Source organism: Salmo salar, chromosome 10 (genome assembly GCF_965601325.2).
Source record: "Salmo salar chromosome 10, fSalSal1, whole genome shotgun sequence".
NCBI classification, from domain to species: domain Eukaryota; kingdom Metazoa; phylum Chordata; class Actinopteri; order Salmoniformes; family Salmonidae; genus Salmo; species Salmo salar.
This window is the reverse complement of record NC_138300.1, coordinates 68,492,317-68,505,194: the sequence shown is the minus strand read 5'-3', so window position 1 is coordinate 68,505,194 and position 12,878 is coordinate 68,492,317. Positions and strand designations below refer to the sequence as shown.

General features: G+C 42.3%; 1 protein-coding gene across 1 annotated transcript in view; it reads right to left on the bottom strand.

The window, feature by feature from the left end:
* abtb2b (ankyrin repeat and BTB domain containing 2b) overlaps positions 1-12,878 on the bottom strand; it is a 177,431-nt gene that overhangs the window by 74,184 nt on the left and 90,369 nt on the right. The window lies entirely within an intron of this gene.

Sequence of the window (12,878 nt, the reverse complement as noted above, 5' to 3'; positions counted from 1 at the left end):
CCACTCCCTTGGCTGTTCCTGGACGGTTGGGAGAAGTTGCTCTCGGAGGACGTGTTGGTACCATTCTTTATTCATGGCTGTGTTCTTAGGCAAAATAGTGAGTGAGCCCACTCCCTTGGCTGAGAAGCAACCCCACACATGAATGGTCTCAGGATGCTTTACTGTTGGCATGACACAGGACTGATGGTAGCGCTCACCTTGTCTTCTCCAGACAAGCTTTTTTCCGGATGCCCCAAACAATCGGAAAGGGGATTGATTCAGCAGAGAAAATTACTTTACCCCAGTCCTCAGCAGTCCAATCCCTTTTTCAGAATATCAGTCTGTCCCTGATGTTTTTCCTGGAGAGAAGTGGCTTCTTTGCTGCCCTTCTTGACACCAGGCCATCCACCAAAAGTCTTCACCTCACAGTGCGGCGTGCAGATGTACTCACACCTGCCTGCTGCCATTCCTGAGCAAGCTCTGTACTGGTGGTGCCCCAATCCCGCAGCTGAATCAACTTTAGGAGACGGTCCTGGCGCTTGCTGGACTTTCTTGGGCGCCCTGAATCCTTCTTCACAACAATTGAACTGCTCTCCTTGAAGTTCTTGATGATCCAATAAATAGTTGATTTAGGTGCAATCTTACTGGCAGCAATATCCTTGCCTGTGAAGCCATTTTTGTGCAAAGCAATGATGACGGCATGTGTTTCCTTGCAGGTAACCATGGTTGACAGAGGAAGAACAATGATTCCAAGCACCACCCTCCTTTTGAAGCTTCCAGTCTGTTATTTGAACTCTTTCAGCATGACAGAGTGATCTCCAGCCTTGTCCTCGTCAACACTCACACCTGTGTTAACGAGAGAATCACTGACAGGATGTCAGCTGGTCCTTTTGTGGCAGGGCTGAAATGCAGTGGAAATGTTTTTGGGGGATTCAGTTCATTTGCATGGCAAAGAGGGACTTTGCAATGAATTGCAATTCATATGATCACTCATAACATTCTGGAGTATATGCAAATTGCCATCATACAAACTGAGGCAGCAGACTTTGTGAAAATATTTGTGTCATTCTCAAAACTTTTGGCCACGACTGTAGACTCAGTGTTAGCTACAATAGCCTCATGTGGTTCGGCCCTGTCCTTTAGCTTGACAGGTATCTCAATATTAATCCAGGGTTTCTGGTTGGGAAAGCAGCTAACTTTCACTGTGGGGACAACATTGTCAATGCACTTCCCAATGAAGCCAGTAGCGGAGGTCATAGGCTAGTCAATGTCATCGGCGGAGTCCCGGAACATATTCCAGTCCGTGCTAGCAAAGCAGTCTTGTAACCTAGCCTCTGCTTCAACGGACCATTCTAGATCAAGGGTACGTCCTGCTTGAGCTTTTGACTGTAAACAGGAAGTAGCAGTATCGCGATCTGATTTGCCGAAGGAGGGCCTTGTAAGCTTGCTAGTGTGCCGTGTAACAGTGGTCTAAAACTTTAGCGCCTCTCGTGGCGAGGGAGACTTATTGGTAAAAGTTCGACATCACGTGTTTCAGTGACGCAGCGTTAAAATCCCCAGATACAAATCAGAACAGCCTCTGGGTGTGCAGTTTCCTGCTTGTTCAGATATTCGTACAGATCATTGAGAGCCAGTGATGTGTTGACCTGAGGCTGGATATAAGAAACTGACTATAACAGATGGAAACTCTCTCGGGAGATAGAAGGGTCGACATTTGACCATCAGGTATTCCACGTCGGGTGAACAGTAGGATGAGACCGTCACTACGCTAGAGTCTGCACCCCATCTGTTGTTGATGTAGAAACAAACACATCCCCTCTGGATTTCCCTGAAGCCAAGGTCTTGTTCCTCACGGTGCGTGAACAATTTGTTGAGAGTGAAAGCCATGGGGTGTGACTCATCCGAGATCTAAGTTTTAGTGAAACAGATGATATTGCAATTACGAATGTCTATTTGTGGGCAAATACGTGACCGAATGTCATCGATCTTGTTATTAGGTGACTGAACACTGGCCTGTAAAATGGACTGATGTGGTGGCCGGTTTTCCCTTCACCTTGGTCTCACCAGTACGCTCGCTCTCCTCCCCCTTTCACGGTCGGAGCCTGCAAGACTGTAACCATACGATACAGCGCCATATTATCTTGTGTGTGAGCATCATTTTTTTTCTAAATGCCTTACTAACCGTCAGTGTGTGTATGAACGTAGCCTTGTCTTGTAGGGACAAACAGCAGAGTGTTCAGTCAGTTTCGAAGAGGAAACCTACCCCTCCCTCACCCTCAGCCCCCCTACACTCTCAATCCTCACCCCTCCACCTTTCCATTACTTCCCCCTCACTCTGTCCTTCCTTTTCTCCACACCCCCATCCTCTACCTTTCCATTGCCACCCCTCCCTCACTCTAATCTTCCCTTTATACACAAACGCCCTACTCCATCTTCTACCTTTATGCCTCAGCCTTGTATCCCCCTCCCCTCCATCATTATCCATCTACTTCTCTTACACCTTTCCATTCCCGTCCCTCCCTATGGACTCTTTTCAACCCTGCCAGCCCTGACTCTAAACAAACCTCCACAGGTACAGTAGAGTACAGTATGTGTGTGTGACGTTTACCGCCAACAGAGAGAGCCCTTCACACACTGTATCACATTTCCTGGCTTCCCTCACGACTAGAGCGCCTTGAAATTGCAAATGCCTGGAAAAATCACAACTCAATGTCCTCAGTTTATATCTCAACAGTACTCAACAGTTCTTCTAGATTTACCTCACAGCTCACACTGGTTCCACAGATTCAGCTGGTTTTCTGCCGACACCAGCTATATGAGAAAAGGGATGTTCAAAATTCGCACTTTATTCCCTAAGTAGTGCACTAGTTTTGACCAGAGCCTGTAGTGCACTATACAGTGAATTCTGAAAGTATTCAGACCCCTTTCCTTTTTCCACATTTTAATACGTTACAGCCTTATTCTAAAATGGATTATAAAAAATAAACTCAATCTACACACAATTCCCTATAATGACGAAGTGAAAACAGGTTTTTAGAAATTTAAATTGAAAACAGAAATACCTTATTTTCATAAGTATTCAGACCCTTTGCTATGAGACTAGAAATTGAGCTCAGGTGCATCCTGTTTCCATTGATCATCCTTGGAGTCCACACGTGGTAAATTCAATTGATTGGACATGATTTGGAATGGTGCACACCTGTCTATATAAGGTACCACAGTTGACAATGCAAGTCAGAGCAAAAACCAAGCCATGAGGTCGAAGGAATTGTCTGTAGAGCTCCGAGACAGAAGGCACAGATCTTCCCCAGATCTGTCGAGGCACAGATCTGGGGAAGGGTACCAAAACATTTCTGCAGCATTGCAGGTCCCCAGGAACACAGTGGCCTCGATAATTCTTAAATGGAAGAAGTTTGGATCCAACAAGACTCTTCCTAGATCTGGCCGCATGGCCAAACTGAGCAATCGGGGGGAGAAGGACCTTGGTCAGGGAGGTGACCAAGAATCTGATGGTCACTCTAACAGAGCTCCAGAGTTCCTCTGTGGAGATGGGAGAACTTTCCAGAAGGACAAGCATCTCTACAGCACTCCAGCTATTAGGACTTTATGTAAGAGTGGCCAGACAGAAGCCACACCTCCGTAAAAGGCACATGACAACCTGCTTGAAGTTTGCCAAAAGTCATCTAAAGGACTCTCAGACCATAAAAAACAACATTCTCTGGTCTGATGAAACCAAGATTGAACTCTTTTGGCCTGAATGCCAAGCGTCATGTCTGGAGAAAACCTGGCACCATCCCTACGGTGAAGCATGGTGGAGGCAGCATCATGTTGTGGGGATTATTTTCAGTAGCAGGGACTGGGAGACAAGTCAGTATCAAACTAAAGATGAACAGAGCAGAACACAGAAAGATCCTTGAAGAAAACCTGCTCCAGAGCACTCAGGACCTCAGACTGGGGCAAAGGTTCACCTTCCAACAGGACAACGACCCTAAGCACACAGCCAAGACAACGCAGGAGTGGCTTCGGGACAAAAACCTGTTTTTGCTTTGTCATTATAGGGTATTGTGTGTAGATTGATGGGGGGGGACGATTTATTGCATTTTAGAATAAGGCTGTAACGTAACAAAAGGTGTATAATTAATATATATATATATAAAAATGAGAGAGTTTTATCTAGCTAAATCAACTAAATTTGTTGTAGATTTTGAGTTGATGTATTAAATCAAATTGAGTTAGCAAATAACTGTGTTTATCCAACTTACAGGCTGACTACACAGCTCGCGTGCGCGAGTGTTACAAAATAAATTTAGAAATCTATATTATTCAATTATTGCACCCACACTGCTCGCGCGCGTCTGCGTTGCCAAGGGCTAAAATAGAAGTCAGTTCTATTTGTGACACAGATCGCGCCGCAAGTCCTGCCTCTCCCATCTCCTTGGTTTATAGAAGCAGGTACCCACGTGCCATCTCCTCATTGGTTATACCCACGTGGGTGACTGAAAGATGAATGAGGTCGGTGGCGAAATGCACCTAATTTATGAAAGTTGCCAATCGCAATATAAAAGTCAAGAGAAGAAAAAGCCTGGAAGGAGGAGAGATGACTAGAAACGATTCGGTTGACCGTTTTATGTGTGGATTAATTGGCGGAGTAGAGGACCTTGTGCATTTCAGGTAAAATAACAACTCAATGTTTATATCCAAGGACAAATTAGCTAGCAACAGCAAACTAGCTAAATAGGACAAATTAGCTAGCAAGTGCAAGCTAGCTAGCCAAATTGCCATACATGTTTAATGCTTTTCGACCTGTCCCCAAATTCATGTAATTGGTTCAGAGTTTGTTTTGACATTTTAACCTGCGTGTCATGATCACGTTTGGTGTGGGGGGACAAAATACATTATGCATGATGGCGCGTAGCCAGTTTGGGTTTCGTGTTAGAGATTCACAACCAAGAAGTCAAATCAACTGAAGCAACATAACAGTAGTGCTGAGTGAAAATGTCAAGTTCAGATGACAACTTTAAGGGGGAGGCTCTTATTAGAATAATACCCAGCATGTTTTGCAACCTTACATTTTCACATTTAGGTCATTTAGCAGAAGCTTTAATCCAGAGTGACTTCAACGCAGGTAAATAAACAACCACATGTAAATAATAAGAATAATAGTAATGCACTAGGACAGAGTAATAATGCAGTATAAGCATAGTTATAGACACACAAAGACTCATATAGACCCATAATTCCCTATACCAAAATTCCCAATACCAATACTCCTAATGCAATCCAAGTATAACCATAATAACTTATAATGTACAGCAACATAGTGCTTCATAATTTCTGGTCACTTTTGCCTCAAGGATCACACAGCATTATAAATGACCATCAGTGTGATGCATTTGTAACGTTTTTGTCAACAAGCAGCACATCCTTATTAATGAGTCATGATCTTTGTTATGGTGTGTTATAGCATACTTATAAGCCACTATACAGTCATATTTGATTGCTTTAGGTAAAGTGATGAAATGCCTAAGGCAGACATACAACACACCATAAGTTGTTACTAAACAATTATAAAGTCACAGAAAATTTGCCAGAGTAAGACTGAAATTAACACTTAGTGGTGTAAAATAACCCAATGTTGGTGTAATTAACCAGAGTTGCTGCACCAACTTGCGTTCAGGATGTGAGACAGCTAAAACAGCTTTTGGACTTGTAGAGAGAAAAGGGTACTCTACGGGATGAGATGATAAAATCCTGAAAGATGACAAAGTCTTCCTCCAGAGCAGTGGTTCCCAAACTTTTTACAGTCCCGTAACCCTTCAAACACTCAACCTCCAGCTGCATACCCCCTCTAGCACCAGGGTCAGCGCACTCCCAAATGTTTTTTGCCATCATTGTAAGCCTGCCACACACACACACACACACACACACACACACACACACACACACACACACACACACACACACACACACACAAAACAATACATTTATTAAACATAAGAATGAGTGTGAGTTTTTGTCACAACCCAGCTCATGGGAAGTGACTAGGGCACAAATTATAATAAAATAATTATCATCAATAATTTTGCTCTTTAATTAACCATCTTACATATAAACCTTATTTGTTCATCAAAAATTGTGAATAATTCACCACAGGTTAATCAGAACGATGTTCTTGAAAGGATGCACATAACTCTGCAACGTTGGCTTATATTGGAGAGAGTCTCAGTCTTAAATCATTTAGCACACACAGTCTGTGCCTGTATTTAGTTTTTATGCTAGCGAGGGCCGAGACTCCACTCTCACATACAGTTATAGTTATAGTCGGAGGTTTCCATACACCTTAGCCAAATACATTTAAAAACTCAGTTTTTCACAATTCCTGACATTTAATCCTATTAAAAATTCCCTGTCTTAGGTTAGTTAGGATCACCACTTTATTTTAAGAATGTGAAATGTCAGAATAATAGTAGAGAGAATGATTTATTTCAGCTTTTATTTCTTTCATCACATTCCCAGTGGGCCAGAAGTTTACATACACTCAATTAGTATTTGGTAGCATTGCCTTTAAAATGTTTAACTTGGGTCAAACATTTTAGGTAGCCTTCCACGAGCTTCCCACAATAAGTTGGGTGAATTTTGTCCCATTCCTCCTGACAGAGCTGGTGTAACCGAGTCTGGTTTGTAGGCCTCCTTGCTTGCACACAGTTTTTCAGTTCTGCCCACAAATCTTCTATAGGATTGAGGTCAGGGCTTTGTGATGGCCACTCTGATACCTTGACTTTGTTGTCCTTAAGCCATTTTGCCACAACTTTGGAAGTATGCTTGGGGTCATTGTCCATTTGGAAGACCCATTTGCGACCAAGCTTTAACTTCCTGACTGATGTCTTGAGATGTTGCTTCAATATATCCACAGAATTTTCCTTTCTCATGATGCCATCTATTTTGTGAAGTGCACCAGTCCCTCCTGCAGCAAAGCACCCCCACAACATGATGCTGCCACCCCCGTGCTGCACGATTGGAATGCTGTTCTTTGGCTTGCAAGCCTCCCCCTTTTTCCTCCAACATAATGATGGTCATTATGGCCAAGCAGTTCTATTTTTGTTTCATCAGACCAGAGGACATTTCTCCAAAAAGTATGATCTTTGTCCCCATATGCAGTTGCAAACCGTAGTCTGGCTTTTTTATGGTGGTTTTGGAGCAGTGGCTTCTTCCTTGCTGAGCAGCCTTTCAGATTATGTCGATATAGGACTCATTTTACTGTGGATATAGATACTTTTGTACCGGTTTCCTCCAGCATCTTCACAAGGTCCTGTGCCGCTGTTCTGGGATTGATTAGTACTTTTCGACCCAAAGAGACAGAATGCGTCGCCTTCCTGAGCGGTATGACGGCTGCGTGGTCCCATGGTGTTTATACTTGCGTACTATTGTTTATACAGATTAGCGTGGTACCTTCAGGGGTTTGGAAATTGCTCCCAAGGATGAACCAGACTAGTGGAGGTCTACAATTATTTTTCTGAGGTCTTTTGATTTCTTTTGATTTTCCCATGATGTCAAGCAAAGAGGCACTGAGTTTGAAGGTAGGCCTTGAAATACATCCACAGGTGCACCTCCAAATGACTCAAATGATGTCAATTAGCCTAGCAGAAGCTTCTAAAGCCATGACATAGTTTCTGGAAGTTTCCAAGCTGTTTAAAGGCACAGTCAACTTAGTGTATGTAAACTTCAGACCCACTGGAATTGTGATACAGTGAATTATAAGTGAAATAATCTGTCTGTAAACAATTGTTGTAAAAATGACTTGCGTCATGGACAAAGTAGATGTCCTAACCGACTTGCAAAAACTATAGTTTGTTAACAAGAAATTTGTGGAGTGGTTAAAAAACGAGTTTTAATGACTCCAACCTAAGTGCATGTAAACTTCCGACTTCAACTGTAGGTACGTGGTTGCAAAGGGCATCAGTGTCTTAACAGCGCGATTTGCCAAGGCAGGATACTCTGAGTGCATCCCAATACAGCAATCTGGCAGTGGCTTCTGATTAAATTACATTTTTACAGAACCGCTTGTTGAAATTTCGATGAGGCTCTCTTGTTCAGATATCAGTAAGTGGACTGGAGGCAGGGCATGAAAGGGATAACGAATCCAGTTGTTTGTGTCATCCGTTTCGGGAAAGTACCTGTGTAATTGCGCACCCAACTCACTCAGGTGATTCGCTATATCACATTTGACATTGTCCGTAAGCTTCAGTTCATTTGCACACAAAGAAATCATACACAGATAGGCCAGTCGTGTGAGAAACTCGTCATCATGCAAGCGGTCAGAAAAGTGAAAATTATGGTCAGTAAAGAAAACTTTAAGCACGTCTCTCAATTAAAAAAAAGTATCAATATTTTGCCCCTTGATAACCAGCGCACTTCTGTATGTTGTAAAAGTGTTACATGGTCGCTGCCCATATCATTGCATAGTGCAGAAAATACACGAGAGTTCAGGGGCTTTGCTTTAACAAGGTTAACCATTTTCAAATACGTCTTTCAAGCTGTCAGGCATTCCCTTGGCAGGAAAGATACTCTCGGTGGATGCTGCAGCAGCTACTCTTCCTGGGGTCCAGAAAAATTAAAGTAGTTTATACAATTTTAAAACATTACAATACATAAAAAAATTTCACAACACACTGTGTGCCCTCAGGCCCCTACTCCACCAGTACCACATATCTACAGCACTAAATCCATGTGTATGTATAGTGCATATTTTATCGTGTGTGTGAATGCATGTGTCTGTACCAATGTTTGTGTTTCTTCACAGTCCCGCTGTTCATTAAGGTGTTTTTTTAATCTGTTTTTTTAAATCTAATTTTACGGCTTGCGTCAGTTACTTGATGTGGAATAGAGTTCCATGTAGTCATGGCTTTATGTAGTACTGTGTGCCTCCCATAGTCTGGTCTGGACTTGGGGACTGTGACGAGACCTCTTATGGCATGTCTTGTGGGGTATGCATGGGTGTCCAAGCTGTGTGCCAGTAGTTTAGACAGACAGCTCGGTGCATTCCACATGTCAATACCTCTCATAAATAAAAGTAGTGATGAAGTCAATCTCTCCTCCACTTTCAGCAAGGAGAGATTGACATGTATATTATTAATATTAGCTCTCTGTGTACATCCAAGGGCCAGCCGTGCTGCCCTGTTCTGAGCCAATTGCGATTTTCATACGCCTTTTTTGTGGCACCTGACCACACGACTGATCAATAGTCAAGGTGCGACCAAAACAAGGGCCTGTAGGACTTGCCTTGTTGATAGTGTTGTTAAGAAGACAGAGCATCACTTTATTATAGACAGACTACTACTGCATAAATATGTTTTGACCATGACAGTTTACAATCTAGTGTTACTCCAAGCAGTTTAGTCATCTCAACGTGCTCAATTTCCACATTATTTATTACAAAATTTAGTTAAGGTTTAGGGTTTTGAAATATTTTTTTGAAATATTTAGGGCTAACTTATTCCTTGCCACCCACTCTGAAACTAACTGCAGCTCTTTGTTGAGTGTTGCAGTCATTTCAGTCGCTGTAGTAGCTGACGTGTATAGTGTTGAGTCCTCCGCATACATAGAAACTCTGGCTTTACTCAAAGTCAGTGGCATGTCGTTAGTAAAAATGCAAAAAAGCAAGGGACCTAAACAGCTTCCCTGGGGAATTCCTGATTCTAACTGGATTATATATGATAGGCTTCCATTAAAGAACACCCTGTGTTCTGCAGGGGGTGTAAAGCCATAACACATCAGTGGACTAGAATCAATAATGTCAAAAGCTGCACAATCATTTTATCATAAATTTCTCTCAGCCAATCGTCAGTCATTTGTGTAAGTGCTGTGCAAATGGACCACCAAAGTCAGTCCATTTGATGTCACAAAGCTGTCCAGTACTTTAAAAATATCCTCTCCTGGTGTCCTGGTTTCCAGTGGTTTGCAGAAGAAGATCTTCCTTAATTGACCCCCTATAAACGTAACGGACATATACCAGGAGCTGTGCCAGGCCCACATGTCTGTTGACTCATCCAGCTGGAACACAGAGAATTCACTGGCTTTTATGCGAAGCACTAATTGTTTCAAAACATCTCCTGCCATGTCACTGATGCGTCATGAAACAGTGTTGTTTGATGAAGTCATTGTCTGTATAGTTTTTTTGGCCTTTTCCCCCAGCATTGTCCCAGCCATATCCGCGGTAGCAGGAAGAATGAAGTCCTCCACAATAGTATGGGGCTTGCCTGTCCTAGCCACTCAGTAGCTCACCATATAAGACGCTTCTAGCCCCTTATTATTAATGGTATCGGTTGCTTTTATACACTTCTAACTACTCGAAAGTCGTCTTAATTCTCGCTCAAAAAACTCCCGTGGCATATTTTTCAAATTGGCATGTTTTGTTTCTAAATGTGTGCGCAAGAGTGAAGGTTTCATCGAGTTGTGAGATAGTACTTTTGCACATATAACACACTGTGGCTGAGGAAAGGCACTACTCCCAATATAAGTGAACCCCAAATCAATGTAGTTCTCATCATATTTGCGCCTCTTCGATGGTCCAACGTCCCTGTCTGTTGTTCGGTGCTTTCCCAGGTAAGGGGGCAGTAGCGCTTCGGCTGCATCAGAATCACAACTGTCAGTGTCCATGCTAGCTGGGCGAACAACAAAAATAGAATTACTGATGCTAGCATTGGATGTGCTCGTGGAAGCAGAACAACTTGTGTCATCGACAGGTGCAGGTGTAGTACTGCTGGTAGTAGCAGTACCTCCAGTAGAGCTGGTATATGTCTCTATGGACGCGGACCTTACTTTTTTTAACCATTTATCAATTTTCGAGCAAATGGAATGAGCAGCTGCTATGTTTGGTTACATACGGACCATTAGTGGAATTCCCGCAAGAGGGTAACGGTTAATATGATTGGATGTTAATTATTTGACTAGGCTACATGTATTTGACATTTGACATTTCACTGAACACTAGATGGTGTAATTTTATTTTTGGCAGTGAAATGAGGCTACTCTGGTGAGAAAAAAAACTCCCCCAAATGTATAGCCCCATTGGAAAATATAAATAGACTGTTTGAAAATGTGAATTAAAAATATATTTTTTTATACGAATCACATTTCTATTTGGCGTACCCCTGATGGTATTGCGTGTACCCCATATTGGACTTGACAGCAGCCTGCTAACAAACTATTGTAAGTTGAAGCAACCAATATTTTTTTTTACAGTGTAGGGCACTGTTTCCCAACCCTGGTCCTAGAGTACTGGTGTAGGGAATAGCGTGCCATTTGGGATGCAGCCAAGGTTTCATTATTGAGCCCATCCCAGTCTGAGCATTTTCTAGGTGGTTTGATGGGTTGGGATGTGGGACAACCAGGAGACAAACTCCAGACGTCTTTTGTTATCAAGGATAACCCGGTTGTCATCACAATGGAGTAGACACAGACTCCTTCCTCTATGTAGACTGAGTACTATGTCGCTGAGGTCCTGTGCTTCCTTCCATCTCTGATGAGAGGGATGCAAAGAGCAGGGTTCAATTCAATTTCATTCCAGAAATGTCCATTGAAATTCTGAATGAAAAGTGTTATTCATTTTCAACAAGGAACTTTAATTCCTTGAAATTTAATTGAATTTACTCAGACAAAAAACATTTAGAGAGAGAGAAAAACAGAGAGAGACAGAGAAGGAGAGAGAAAGAGAGAGAAAGAAAAAAGACAAAGACAAGACAGAACCCTCTTACAGTATGTGGGAAGGTTAGCAACATCCAAACACTGTATCCTAGGCGTGGGCGGGATCCAGGCTTTCATATCGTCATACCGTCATTCTCTCATCCCAACATTTACGGTATTATCCTTACACCACACAAGGAGGTGCTAAAAATGCAAGAGAATCCCATTGGGGCTATTACCAAAATGCTAACAAAATTAGCACAAACTAATAGTGAAATCACAGCTAAATGCTAACGACCAAAAACATAAACTAATTGCCAAGACAGGATAATCCAGCTCATAAAGTTATACAAGCATAGCTAGTAGCTACCGAATGTCATTTTCGGAGAGCGGAGACATTTATAAGTGAAAGTGAATGAGACAAATTGTGCAAATGAACAAAGTTGTGATACATGCTTTTCTGAAGGAAGAACAGCATGTGTATACGGAGCAGAGGGGAGAAGAAAAAAAAATGCTAATAGGAAGCACCGGGAAGAAATTGCAAATGTACAGATAACTCATCCAAGGCTCTTTGACTTCTTGCGGAAAGCCATTGTAAGATATCTGATGGCAAACATTTAGTAGTGAACTGCATACAAGTGTAACTTCATCACCTCATGTGCACTGTACAACAGAAACTCGCCGATAGATACAGTATAGAACGCTACGGACTCACCTGCTCCCACTTTCCCCCGTTGTGCTATTTACAAATAAACACGTTACTGTTCTGGGGAACTATTGAATGCTGAAATGAAGAACGCAATCTGCTTTATCTCGTAACGTATTGCACAAGTTGACTGCAGGTATTAACTTAAAAAGTAGCTACAAATATTCACATTTATTGAAAAACTTCAAAGAAACCATCCCGTGGCTTGTTTCAAATATCCCGGTAAACGGTATATACGGTACACCGCCCAAGCCTACTGTATCCCTTCCATTTCATTCCACATGACAAGAAAGCCTTTAAACTACACCATCCTTGGAGACTAACCATGTACAGTAGACCGCTTATTCTGTACAGATATATGATGGGCCTAATCTAGAGTCAGTGATAAATGTGTCTATATTATCGCTGTTCTCCATTTCCCACACGTTGACTGGCTAAAATAACAGCTAATCTGGCACAAGGAATGCCCATGTCTGGTTATTGTCCTCCCGAGTTAGAGCTAACAGGCAGG